The following is a 14,722-nucleotide window of genomic DNA, read 5'->3' as shown; positions in this document are numbered from 1 at the left end:
GTATCGAGGATGAACCACGCCCTGGCGTCACGAATACAAAGGGTTAATGCCATCTGCCCCTGGGGTAATTCTATCTGCTCTGTGCATCACACCCTCTACCTCAACAGCACCTTCTGTATGGAGCACACAGGTCTCCAGAGCACAGGCAACTCCGTCTGAGGGAAAATGAAAGCAAACTTCCAATTTGGTGGCTCACAGCCGTTTGTGAGGTGAATTTAAATTTGCACAATATTTATTAAAGTCTGTGGGCCTTTTTGATAAATTTGGTGCACAACAGCAAAAAATAAATAAACTGCGCAAAATAAAAACAACACACAAAAAAATAATTTTGCACAGCAAAACAATGATACATCTCCCCCACAGAGATTCTATACCTGCTCTGCATGGACTGCACCTCCCAGCATGTTGGCATTGTTTAGGGTATGGGGAAAACGGAGGCTGTCATTAATAAAGGTAACCTGCTTATTACAATATATCCTGACATTAATTTTAGAGAGATTATTAAAGTGAAACAAATACAATAAAATATGATTCTAATAGAAATCATAAACTTGTGACGGGGGACTAAAAAATGATCAATATAAGTTGGTGAGTGTCTGATACCTGGCTCCCCAGCATACTAGGGATCGTCCGATTATCCGTTTGGCCAATATTATCGGCCGATAATCACGATTTTGGGCATTATCGGTATCAGCAATTACCTTGCAATAATTGTGAATTCTCCACATCTATTGTCTTAACCCCTGCATATTTGTGAGATGTAACCTGTGTCTTCTGCTTGTGAGCTTAGATTTGCTTTGGACTTGATAAAGGGAGGAATCCCGAAAGCTTCTCTCCAAAATTCTACATATATATATATTCTACATATATACGTTTCGCTTCATCATGCCTGATGAAGCGGAACTTCAGCGAAACGCGTTGCATTGTGGGAATAAAGAAACCTTGCCTTTATCCTGGTCTCAGCGCCTTCTATACTCTGCCGGGTTCGGAGGAGTTCTGTTTTGTATATACATGGTGGGGACTGGGCTATGAGGAGAATGGCCATATGAGGGGAACGGGCTATGTGAGTGGGAATGGCTATATGAGGGGAAAAGCTATAAGAATATCATATAGTGGCTGTCCCTCGTATAACCTATATTATCCATCATAAAGCCGTTCCCCCTCATTTCATATAACCATTTGGCTCATATAGCTGTTAACCTCATAAAGCCAATTCCCCTCATTTTATATTATTAAATGAAGGGAATAGCTATATGAAATGGGGGGATTTTACCATTTGTTTATTATATCGCAATCGCATTTCATAATCTTTTATATATTTATCTCCATAATTGCATTTCCCCCAAATTGTGCAGCCCTACTTACAAATAGAAATCCAGAAACATGGCGGCACATCCCTAACTTGTAGTATGATCTAATTAAGCAACCAAAGGAAAATGTCCAGCGCCAACTCCTTGCCAAACGTTGCACTTTATTAATTAAGACCTTGGTACACAGTCAGTATGGACACAGGTGACGGGTTTGGGCCCTCACCAACAGGCCTTATTCATACTAAGTATGAATAAGGCCTGTTGGTGAGGGCCCAAACGCGTCACCTGTGTCTATACTAACTGTGTACCGAGGTTTCATTAATAAAGTGCAACGTTTGGCAAGGAGTTGGCACTGGACATTTTCCTTCGCTTGCTTGTACTACGTTGGTGGAGTCTGCACCAGTCCGTGCACAACAGGACAAGGGGGTGAGCTGTAACTTTGTATATCTTTTATGATCTAATTACTTCTCAGCATAACTTCAAAAACTAACAGGTTGTCAGTGGACCCTGTTAGTTTTATGCTGGGAAGCAATTTGATCACAGTACAATCTGTAGATGTGCGGCCTTGTTTCTATATTTGCAGACTGCATGTGTGTTTCCTCCTAGCATTCTCCCAGCCCTCTGACAGGGAGCATATGGTAGGTGTTCACACTGGTGTGGTGTTTTGCTGTGGCCATTTTTGCTGTGGTACTATGTCTGTGGGGTGGTGTGGCCCAGAGACAGGGGGCTTGGTCAGGCTGCGTGGCTACTGGGTCATTCCTTCTGTAGGCTTTGTGCTGCAGTGGCGGCTGCCCGGCGTTATGCCAGTGTTAGTTTAGGGACCCACTCTCATCAGTGGCCTAGACAAGGCGAGTGGGCTTGCACATTTTGATCAAAAGATTCACTTTCAACCTGTTAGTTTTTGAAATTATGCTGAGAAGCAATTTGATCATAGTACAAGTTGGGGATGTTCGGTCTGTTTCTCTATTTGTGAGTACCTAAACATATGCTTAGGGCATATTCTCACACACACACACACACACACACAGGATCTGCTGCAGAATTTAAGCTGTGTTAGGCGTACAGGTACACCCTTGGTCACTGGTGCTTAATGACCAAAGGCATATGCCCTGGTCCCCTTACCGGGGTTTAAAACTTGCTTACAAGCTGTGCACGCTTCATACCTGGTGGGTCCTGGTTGCTATCAGCAGCCAGGACCCACAGTTAATGCCAGACACCGCCAAAGTTGATCTCTGCATCTAAATGCGGGATTATCGGTGCTGGTGATTAGCTCAGTGGAGCTGATCCAGACATCTGCAGCGAAATCGCGGGTCCCAATTAGCTGAGTGGATGGTGGGAGGGCCCTTTCCTGCCTCCTCACGTTCGATTGGTGCTCTGAAGCTCTAGTGAGGTTCTGCAGGCTTAAGCAGCAGAGCACCAATAACACTTATCAATGCTGAGCCAAAGCTCAGCATTGAACAGTTTATGCAATTGTAAGATGCCCCTTATGCGGACTAAAAAGTAAAATGTATAAAGAAAAAAATTATAAAATAAAAGTGAATTAACCCCCTTCCCTAATAAAAGTTAGAATCATCCCCATTTTTTTAAAATAAAATGATGTAATAAAAAATAAATATAATAATATGTGGTATCGCCGCGTGCGTTAATGTCTGAACCAATAAAATATAAGGTTAGTTAAACCACACGGTTGATGGCATGTAACAAAAAAAAAACAAACAAACCCAAAACTCTGCATTTTTCGGCACTTCATATACCATAAAAAATAACAAAAAGGTGATCAAAAAGTCCCATCAAAACAAAAATGATACCGAGGCCTGTATGAGGAAAAATTAAAAAAAGTTATAGGGTCAGAAGAGGACATTGTTAAGCATACAAATTTTTGGCATGTAGTTTTTTTTAAACTAGTAAAAAAATTAAACCTACATAAAGTAGTTATCATTGTAACCATATTGTCCTATAGAATAAAGGTGTAATTTTTACCGAAAAGTGCACTGCGTAGAAATGGAATCCCCCAAAAGTTACAAAATGGTTGGAGGTTTTTTTCAAATTTACCCTACAAATATTTTGTAATGAAACGATTGATGTCATTGCAAAGTACAATTGGTGGCACAAAAAAAAAAAAAGCCTCATATGGGTCTGTAGATGCGGAGAAGGAAAAAAAAACAAAAGTGCAAAAACGAAAATGGGCTTGGTCCTTAAGGGGTTAAGCTTGAAATCTGCAGCAGATCCTGTGCATGTGAATACACTAAGTACGTTCACATGAGTGGATTTTCGCAGCGTATTTTGCTGTGGATCCACTAGTGAAGGCCTGCTCTATGCTGTCTTTACATGTGCCTGCTTGTAGCAGCAGTACGCCACTACGAGCAGACACACTACGATGTGCGCGTCGCAGTATACTCGCACATCGCTGGAGCTCTCTGCCTAGCTCAGAGCAGGGAGAGTGGCCATGATGTGCGAGTACACTGCGCACATCGTTGCAGTGTGTCTGCTCGTCGCAGCGTATTGCCGCTACAAGTAGGCACATGTAAAGACAGCATAGAGCGGGCCTTCACCAGTGGATCCGCAGTGTAAAATCCGCTGTAAATCCGCTCGTGTGAACGTACCCTAAGGGTACATTCATACCGGCGGATTACCTGCAGAATCTCCGCAGCGTATTTGCTGCTAAAAATCCGCAGAAGATTAATTGCTTCCATTGAATTCAATGGGTCCGAGGAAAATCTGCAAAACTGCTTTCATATTCACGTTTGAAAACCAATAAAATAACATTTCTAAGAATTTATTTTGAACTTTTCTTCTTTTTTGAAAATGTAAATGGGAAAAAGTAAAGAGAAGCAGAAGATGTGTCTATTTAGCAGCAGTTCATACCAGGTGACAACAGTAACCAAGATTTAGGTTCACTTACATTGACTGCCATCTACTGGCAATTTTTGGATTTCTTTTTTTAGAGCTTTCTGTCATCAAGTAGCCGAGTAAGGCTATATTCACACTAAAGTCCGTGAACACTTTCAGGCGATAGATTTTGGATGGATTCAGGCTTTTTATCTTCAACCACAAAAATGAACTATTTGTAGTAACTCCCTATGGCATCTATTGCAATGTACTGTACAACTGTGTGTGTGGGGGGGGGGGGGGGGGGGGGGGGGAAGGGGGGGGGAAAGGAGTAAAAGAGAATGAAAACATTTGGTATTGCTGCATGCAGAAATGTCTGAACTGTTAAACGTAACATTATTTGTTATTTTTTTTGTAGTAAAACTTAAAGACTATATACATTTTGTATTGTTATAATCATACCGATCCATAGAATAAATGTAAAGGGAACCTGTCACCATGAAAATACAGTGTAGTCTGTAGGCATCATTTTATAGAGCAGGAGGAGCAGATTGATTATATATATATATATATATATATATATATATATATATATATATATATATATTCAGGTCATTTTTATACACACACATAAAAAAAAATAATAAATATATATCTATAATTTTTATACTAGCTGAGTACCCGGTTTTTCCTACCTTATCCTTGGGAGAGAGGAAAAGCAACATAGGAGGAAGCATTTGTCCTCATATCCCCCCCTCATATCCCGACCCCAAATCCCCTCCGCCTATTTCAACCTCACATCCTGTCATCATATCTCGACCTCATATCCCGTCCTTATATCCCGTCCCCATATCCTGTCCTCATATCCCAACCCCATATCCCGTCCTTATATCCCAACCCCATATCCCGTCCTCATATCACTTCCTCATATGCCATCCTCATATCTAATCCTCATATCCTGTCCTCAGGTGGGGCTGCATTGTGGTAAAGATATTGTAAGCTGAAAATAAAAGGGGTGTGGTTTAAAGGGTGGGCGTGTCTTTGTTAGATGGGGCATGGAATGCGAGGATGTGCGACTTACCAGCTGGACTGACGCATTCACCAAGAGACGCAGAGCGGAGCTTGTGGAGTAAGGCACCAGTAGTCCTATATACTTGAATGGGACTTGAAACAAAAACCTGTCCTTCACATATGGGTGTAGGTTAGGGGTTAATTTAACTAGTATAGATTTTTATTTGACATATAAGTAACATGTGACCAAGTATTATCCAAATATCTCCAGCCGCACGAGGTTATGTGGGAACATACATTTCACACAGATTTGCATGGGAATTAAAAAGCCCGACCCTGGCAAATGGGGGTGAGCAAGGGTTAAATTACCTATCCAATGTTTGTTGTTGACATAAGTAACATGTGTGGCAAGTTTCAGGTTAATATCTTTAGCCATATGGAAGTGATGCTGGGACATATATATATATATACACACAGACACACACACAGAGTTTTATATAAATTACACATACATATATACACTCCTCAAAAAAATAAAGGGAACACTTAAACAACACAATGTAACTAAGTCAATCACACTTCTGTGAAATCACACTGTCCACTCAGGAAGCAACACTGATTGACAATCAATTTCACATGCTGTTGTACAAATGGAACAGACAACAGGTGGAAATTATAGGCAATTAGCAAGACACCCCAATAAGGGAGTGGTTCTGCAGGTGGTGACCACAGACCACTTCTCAGTTCCTATGCTTCCTGGCTGATGTTTTGATGACTTTTGAATGCTGGCAATGCTTTCACTTTATTGGTAGCATGAGACTGAGTCTACAACCCACACAAGCGGCTCAGGTAGTGCAGCTCATCCAGGATGGCACATCAATGCGAGCTGTGGCAAGAAGGTTTGCTGTCTCTGTCAGCGTAGTGTCCAGAGCATGGAGGGGCAACCAGGAGACAGGCCAGTACATCAAGAGACGTGGAGGAGGCTGTAGGAGGGCAACAACCCAGCAGCAGGACCGCTACCTCCGCATTTGTGCAAGGAGGAGCAGGAGATCTGCCAGAGCCCTGCAAAATGACCTCCAGCATGCCACAAATGTGCATGTATCCACTCAAATGGTCAGAAACAGACTCCATGAGGGTGGTATGAGGGCCCGACGTCCACAGGTGGGGGTTGTGCTTACAGCCCAACACCGTGCAGGAGGTTTGGCATTTGCTAGAGAACACCAAGATTGGCTAATTCGCCACTGGCGCTTCACAGATGAAAGCAGGTTCACACTGAGCACATGTGACAGAGTCTGGAGACGCCGTGGAGAATGTTCTGCTGCCTGCAACATCCTCCAGCATGACTGGTTTGGCGATGGGTCAGTAATGGTATGGGGTGGCATTTCTTTGTGGGGCCGCAGAGCCCTCCATGTGCTTGCCAGAGGTAGCCTGACTGCCATTAGGTACTGAGATTAGATTCTCAGACCCCTTGGGAGACCATATGCTGGTGCGGTTGGCCCTGGGTTCCTCCCAATACAAGACCTCATGTGGCTGGAATGTGTCAGCAGTTCCTGTGAGAGGAAGGCAATGATGCTATGGACTGGCCCGCCCGTTCCCCAGACCGGAATCCGATTTAGCACAACTGGGACATCATGTCTCGCTCCATCCATCAACGCCACGTTGCACCACAGACTGTCCAGGAGTTGGCAGGTGCTTTAGTCCAGGTCTGGGAGGACATCCTCAGGAGACCATCCGCCACCTCATCAGGAGCATGCCCAGGCGTTGTAGGGAGGTCATACGGGCACGTGGAGGCCCCACACACTACTGAGCCTCATTTTGACTTGTTTTAAAGGACATTACATAAAAGTTGGATCAGCCTGTAGTGTGGTTTTCCACTTTGATTTTGAGTGTGACTCCATATCCAGACCTCCATGGGTTGATAAATTTGATTTCCATTGATAATTTTTGTGTGATTTTGTTGTCAGCACATTCAACTATGTAAAGATGAAAGTATTTCATATGATTAGTTCATTCATACAGATCTAGGATGTGTTATCTTAATCTGTGATCTTTCTACTCTTAGGAGTGCGTAGTCCTATCATTGAGTGGCACTGTCCACTGGAACGAGACATTTTAATCAAAACCTTACACATTAATCTGTTCAGCTCCTCCAGTTCTATAACATGATGCCAACAAATTACATAGAATTTTCATAGTGAAATGTTCTATTTAATGTGATGTGATCACATCAGCTTCAATCAGCATAGTTTTTTTTTTTCTTCAAATTATTTGTTTTTCATTTCAGAATATACTGTAACTTAAAATTAAGGGTGTCATTAGGAAGATCATTTCCACAGGACAACCCCTTTAAGCCCTCAAAAGGCTTTGTCAGCTGAAAGATAAAAATACTTTGGGTCTTTTAGGGTGAGAAGAAAAAAAAAAAGTGAAAAATTACAAATCACTGTGGCGGGAAGGGGTTACGCATAGTTGATTTCAGAAATCTACATTTTCTATACTATATATTTTATCTCTAAAAACTCCCCAAAAAAACAACAGATCAGCTGCATGGTGTTTTTCTGGAAAAAAAAACACTGCGGCCAGATTTTAGCTGCTAATTAACCCCTTAAGGACTCAGGGTTTTTCCGTTTTTGCACTTTCATTTTTTCCTCCTTACCTTTTAAAAATCAAAACCCTTTCAATTTTCCACCTAAAAATCCATATTATGGCTTATTTTTTGCATCACCAATTCTACTTTCCAGTGACATTAGTCATTTTACCCAAAAATGCACGGCGAAACGGAAAAAAAAATCATTGTGCGACAAAATCGAAAAAAAAACGCCATTTTGTAACTTTTGGGGGCTTCCGTTTCTACGCAGTGCATATTTCGGTAAAAATTACACCTTATCATTATTCTGTAGGTCCATACGGTTAAAATGATACCCTACTTATATAGGTTTGATTTTGTCGCACTTCTGGAAAAAATCATAACTACATGCAGGAAAATGTATACGTTTAAAAATGTCATCTTCTGACCCCTATAACTTTTTTATTTTTCCATGTACGGGGCGGTATGAGGACTCATTTTTTGCGCCGTGATCTGAAGATTTTATTGGTATGATTTTTGTTTTGATCTGACTTTTTGATCACTTTTTATTCATTTTTTAATGTTATAAAAAGTTACCAATTTTTTTGCGCGTACGCCATTGACCGTACGGCTTAATTAATGATATATTTTTATAGTTCGGACATTTACGCACGCGGCGATACCACATATGTTTATTTATTTTTTTTTTTACACGGTTTTATTTTTTTTATGGGAAAAGGGGGGTGATTCAAACTTTTATTAGGGAAGGGGTTAAATGACCTTTATTAACACTTTTTTTTTGCAGTGTTATAGGTCCCATAGGTACCTATAACACTGCACACACTGATCTCTCATCCTGATCACAGGCGTGTATTAACACGCCTGTAATCAGCATTATCGGCGCTTGACTGCTCCTGCCTGGATCTCAGGCACGGAGCAGTCTTTCGTCGATCGGACACCGAGGAGGCAGGTAAGAGCCCTCCCGGTGTCCGATCAGCTGTTCGGGACGCCGCGATTTCACCGCGGCGGTCCCTAACAGCCCGACTGAGCAGCCGGGATACTTTCAGTTTCACTTTAGAAGCGGCGGTCAGCTTTGACCGCCGCTTCTAAAGGGTTAATACCGCACATCGCCGCGATCGGCGATGTGTGGTATTAGCCGCGGGTCCCGGCCGTTGATTAGCGCCGGGACCCACGCGATATGATGCGGGATCGCGGAGCGATCCCGCTTCATATCGCCGGAGACGGCGCAGGACGTAAATATACGTCCTGCGTCGTTAAGGGGTTAAAAAAGAATTGCAAAATGCTATATCCGCTTTGCCTTTTTTTTTTGTTTTTTTCAGCTTTTTTGGGCTCAGTGGCAGTCTTTCAAAAACGACTGCATGTTAAGACTGTAGCATTTCTTCAGGAAAATCGTGGCATTTTTCTCCAATAGAAGTCTACAGGAGTGATAAACTGACATTTTTTTGCGGGTGTTTTTTTTTTACGTAGGCGATCGAAAAAAAAGGATGGACATAGCTTTTTTTTTTTTTTTCTTACTGAATTTAGTAGGGTACCATTTAAAGTGTACTCCACTATCTCAGCGTTCCGAATGCTGAGTGCGGGCGTCGGGGCTCGTAACGTCACCACACACCCTCAATGCAAGTCTATGGGAGGGAGCCTCCCATAGACTTGCAATGAGGGGGCGTGGGGGGTTTATTTGAAAGCAGGGAGCAATTATCGGGCGCAGGGCAGTGAATTGATAGCCGAGGCCAATATTAACATTGGAAACATGTATGATTCTTTTATCTGTAATGTATTATTTTTATTGTGTAACAATAATGTTACTAACCATACTTTGTTTATTTTTTTTTCCTTAGGTACTGTATTTTCCCCTCAGCGCTTGTGCTACTCCCATCATGGAACAGACTCTGTTCCAGGATGGTAGTAGTAGTACATGGGCTGAGGAACTAATGGCACCTGGTCTCACTTCTGAGACCCGCTGCCATCCTAACTTAGAAGCCAGAGAAGCAGGCAGAATGCTCCCCTCAACTCCACTCCCCAGCCAGCCGGGGAAGTTCACAATCTGAAAGCCCTGCTCTGTAAATTTTAATTTCCCAGCAGAAGCCTTGATTGGTCGCTACTGATTGACGAATAAGGGCTTCTGTAAGTATATATTCTTGTCCTACTGGGACACTAACCAGTCCTGCAGCAGCATCAGGCTTGTCCATGAGTCATGGACATGAGATAACTCGTGGACAAGGCTGCATGATTAGACACACCAATCACCTCCCACCACCGCAAGGAGGGACATGTCCCCTTCCCCTTAGAGGATTTCTAACACTGTGAGCTACTGAAAAGAGGAATTTTTATAATAAATATAGGTGATAGAGGCATAAAAATGTGATGTACAGAACATACCCTGCTCAAAAAAAGGGAACACTAAGATAACACATCCTATATCTGAATGAACTAATCGTATGAAATACTTTAGTCTTTACATAGCTGAATGCGCCGACAACAAAATCACACAAAAATTATCAATTGAAAATCAAATTTATCAACCCATGGAGGTCTGGATATGGAGTCACACACAAAATCAAAGTGGAAAACCACACTACAGGCTGATCCAACTTTGTAATGTCCTTAAAACAAGTCAAAATGAGGCTCAGAAGTGTGTGTGTCACCTCCACGTGCCCGTATGACCTCCCTACAACGCCTGGGCATGCTCCTGATGAGGTGGCGGATGGTTTCCTGAGGGATGTCCTCCCAGACCTGGACTAAAGCATCCGCCAACTCCTGGACAGTCTGTTGGTGGATGGAGCGAGACATGATGTCCCAGATGTGCCCAATCTTATTCAGGTCTGGGGAATGGGCGGGACAGTCCATAGCATCAATGCCTTCCTATTGCAGGAACTGCTGACACACTCCAGCCACATGAGGACTAGCATTGTCTTACATTAAGAGGAACCCAAAGCCAACCGCACCAGCATATGGTCTCACAAGGGGTCTGAGGATCTCATTTCGTTACCCAATGGCAGTTAGGCTACCTCTGGCAAGCACATGGAGGGCTGTGCAGCCCCCCCCCCAAAGAAATGCCACCCCACACCATTACTGACCCACCAGTCATGCTGGAGGATGTTGCAGGCAGCAGAACGTTCTCCACGGCGTCTCCAGACTCAGTCACATGTGCTCAGCATGAACCTGCTTTTGTCTGTAAAGAGCACAGGGCGACAGTGGCGAATTTGTCAATCACAATGTTCTCTGGCAAATGCCAAACGTCCTGCACGGTGTTGCGCTGTAAGCACAACCCCTACCTGTGGAGGTTGGGCCCTCATACCACCCTGTTTCTGACCATTTGAGTGGCCACATGTACATTTGTGGCCTGCTGGAGGTCATTTTGCAGGACTCTGGCAGGGCTCCTCCTTGCACAAAGGCAGAGGTAGCGATCCTGCTGCTGGGTTGTTGCCCTCCAACGGCCTCATCCACGTCACCTGGTAGCGCCTCCCTACTCTGGACACTACGCTGACAGACACAGCAAACCTTCTTGCCACAGCTCGCATTGATGTGCCATCCTGGATGAGCTGCGCTACCTGAGCCACTTGTGTGGGTTGTAGACTCCGTCTCATGCTACCTACCACTAGAGTGAAAGCACCGCCAGCATTCAAAAGTGACCAAAACATTACATTGTGTTGTTTACATTACATTGTGTTGTTTAAGTGTTCCCTTTATTTTTTTGAGCAGTGTATATTTGGCTTTAAACATTGATTTGAGTCATTTCTGATGTGTGTAATTGCTATGAAATAAACAACGAAAACAAAAACCAAATAATCAAAGAGTTACTGTCATTGGAAACAACTTTTGACATTTTGATCAGGCATGTCAAAAGGGGTTGATCTCACTGCTGAGACCCACTGTGATGGCATTGCGTTCTGTTACTTGCCGAGATATCCATTTTCTCTGAAATGTATTATTTTTTTCTAATTTATAGACGTCTATGCAGAGAAAAACTGGAAACATTTTTTTTTTTTTATTATTATTTATGGCCACAAAATTTCCTGAAATTTGACATCTCTATACAATACTAATCTGATGTATGGAATAACAGACCATCAGATAAAACATTTAGCTTAGGATTTTATTTTATAGATATGAAACACTTGCAAAACTCACAAGAGAAACAATATCGAGATCCATATGATGTATGCTGCACATACATTACACATGCAGATAATAATGTGGATAACATAACAGTCAGTAGATATCTGGCTTCCTTATTATACAAAGGGATCACATATTTCTGACAGGTCAAGACCTTATCCCTGAGGTCACGAGACATCGCTACACACTTCCTATCCCCACACAGGGTAACATTACACTTTCAGCCTTATAATGTCCATATTACGTATATATCTTTATATAAATGTATATCAGCCAAATATAAGATGGACGCTTACAGGTATTACGTGAAGACACATTTATGAGAACTAGGTCAGTGGAGAAAAAGTGGAGCGATGGTAAAGACCGCAGCTAAGAACTGTGAACTTCCATCCGTCCACAGAACTAAGAGCTGACAGCATCAAACTTTATTTTTTTTCCCTGTACAAAGTCTCAATCACTCTACTAGGTCACAAATTATGCATTGGAATATACTCTGAATATAATTCTATTTACACTGAAATTATATAGTTGAGAACTGGACCAGAACGTATTAGGGGGAACGCTGAAATGGTGTTAAGGCACAGCAGAACTCTTATGAAATGTAGGAACAAAATAGAACTAGAGAAAGGCAGGAATATCATTTGTTTCCATCCGTTTACAAGTAACTATGTACCAATATGGGTATTCTCTGGGATGAGCCAATGTTCCCAAGCAATACACTAGAGGAGTGTCTATTTAAGACCATCAATACGATATATGCCACAGAAGTACTAATAATTATAATAAAAGCTCCCCTACCCTCAACACCTGAAAAACAAAAAAACCCACAGAGGCTCAGAATGCCGAAATATGGAGATACGGTGGAGATATGGAGATACGGTGGAGATATTTGCACCGTGGAGATTTGGTGGTCAATGGTGATTTTCTTTCCATAGGAACAAAACCTACAGGCGGACTCCACCATCTGGGGGGAAACCACTAGCAGTGAGCACTCCGCTGTACAATATCCCACTCATCACACCTCCTGATTTCCCCGCATGTTTCCGGCTATGGGTTTACTAGTGGTGGAATTTTGGTAGGAGATGTCTTCGGAAACCCGCGACTAAAAGGGGGTACTCTGGTGGAAAACAAACATTTTCAAATCAACAGGTGCCAGAAAGTTAAACCGATTTTTAAAATGACTTCTATTTAAAAATCTTAATCCTTCCAGTACTTAGCTACTGTTTACGGCAGAGAAATTTATATAATTCTTTTCAGTCTGACCACAGTGCTCTCTGCTGACACCTCTGTCTGTGTCAGGAACTGTCCAGAGCAGGAGAAAATCCCCATAGCAAACCTCTCCTGCTCTGGACAGTTCCTGACATGCACAGAGGTGTCAGCAGAAAGCACTGTGGTCAGACTGGAAATAACTACACAACTTCCTCCAGAGCATGCAGCAACTGATAAGTACTGGAAGGATTAAGATTTTATATATTTTTTTAACATAAGTAATTTACAAATCTGTTTAAACTTTCTGGCACCAGTTGATTTGCAAACATTTGCTTTCCACCCAAGTACCCCTTTAAACCCGCAGCAGGAAACTCGCAGTGGATCTTGACATGTAAAGTACCCTCAAAGCAGAATACTGGGGATAACAATTAAAACCTAAGTAGCCCAAATTAGATAAAATCTACTAAACTAGTTGGATCTGGATCCTGCAAGGAATTATGGGAGATTTCCACTCTGAAGCCTGCAGAGGTTCTCTAGCGGTTCTTATAATGGCCATGACTACGGATTAGTACAAGATAAGTAAGGCAACCTTTTAGATGATCTGAACCATTTTTTTCCCCACCAGGGCGCTTCCAGCTGTTGCAAAACTACAACTCCCAGCATGCCCGGACAGCCTTTGGCTGAGAGTTGTGGTTTTGCAACAGCTGGAGGCACCCTGATGAGGAAACACTAATCTAAACTAGAAAAACCTTAAACAAAAACCTTATTTCATGTTCCTAAGAGACTTTTACCAGATTGTCCAAAATGAAAACAATGTCATTTACATGCTCAGCGAAGTACTTCTTATAGCCATCTGACCCATCAGAAAATACAAAGTATTCAGTTCTTGAATTTTCTTTTTTCTTTTGTAGAATTCAAAGTGAAAATTTTTTGAAGTTACATAATATAAAAGGATCAAGTCTTAATAAGGAAGAATTGCTGAAGCTGTTACACATACAAATATCTGATGTAAGGTAAGAAGATTCCTCTATAGGAAGTAATTTCCTTCATGTACGGTATATAAAACAACATAAAATCACATGAAACAATGAGACATGAACCAGAAATATAAATCAGGTCTACAAAATAAAACACAAGCAACATGTAACAAAACAAACAACATTGGTGACAACTAAAAAGGAGGTCCAGAATATTCTATTTCTTCATCATTTTAAAGATTTGCTAAAGGTTGGGGGTTTTAATGTAATTGCTGCTGTTCCAAGACTAGTAGTCATTCTTAAAGGGGTACTCCGGTGAAAAACTATTTTTTTTCCAATCAACTGGTGCCAGAAAGTTAAACAGATTTGTAAATTACTTCTATTTAAAAATCATAAGCCTTCCAGTACTTATCAGCTGCTGCATGCTCCACAGGAAGTTCTTTTCAAATTTATTTTCTGTCTGACCACAGTGATCTCTGCCGACACCTTAGTCTGTATCATGAACTGTCCAGAGCAGGAAAGGTTTGCTATTGGGATTTTCTCCTGCTCTGGACAGTTCCTGACACAGACAGAGGTGTCGGCAGAGAGCACTGTGGTCAGACAGAAAATAAATTAAAAAAGAAAATAACTTCCTCTGGAGCATACAGCAGCTGATAAGTACTGGAAGGATTAAGATTTTTAAATAG

Source organism: Hyla sarda, chromosome 2, assembly GCF_029499605.1.
Source record: "Hyla sarda isolate aHylSar1 chromosome 2, aHylSar1.hap1, whole genome shotgun sequence".
Lineage (NCBI taxonomy): Eukaryota > Metazoa > Chordata > Amphibia > Anura > Hylidae > Hyla > Hyla sarda.
This window is presented reverse-complemented; position numbering follows the sequence as displayed.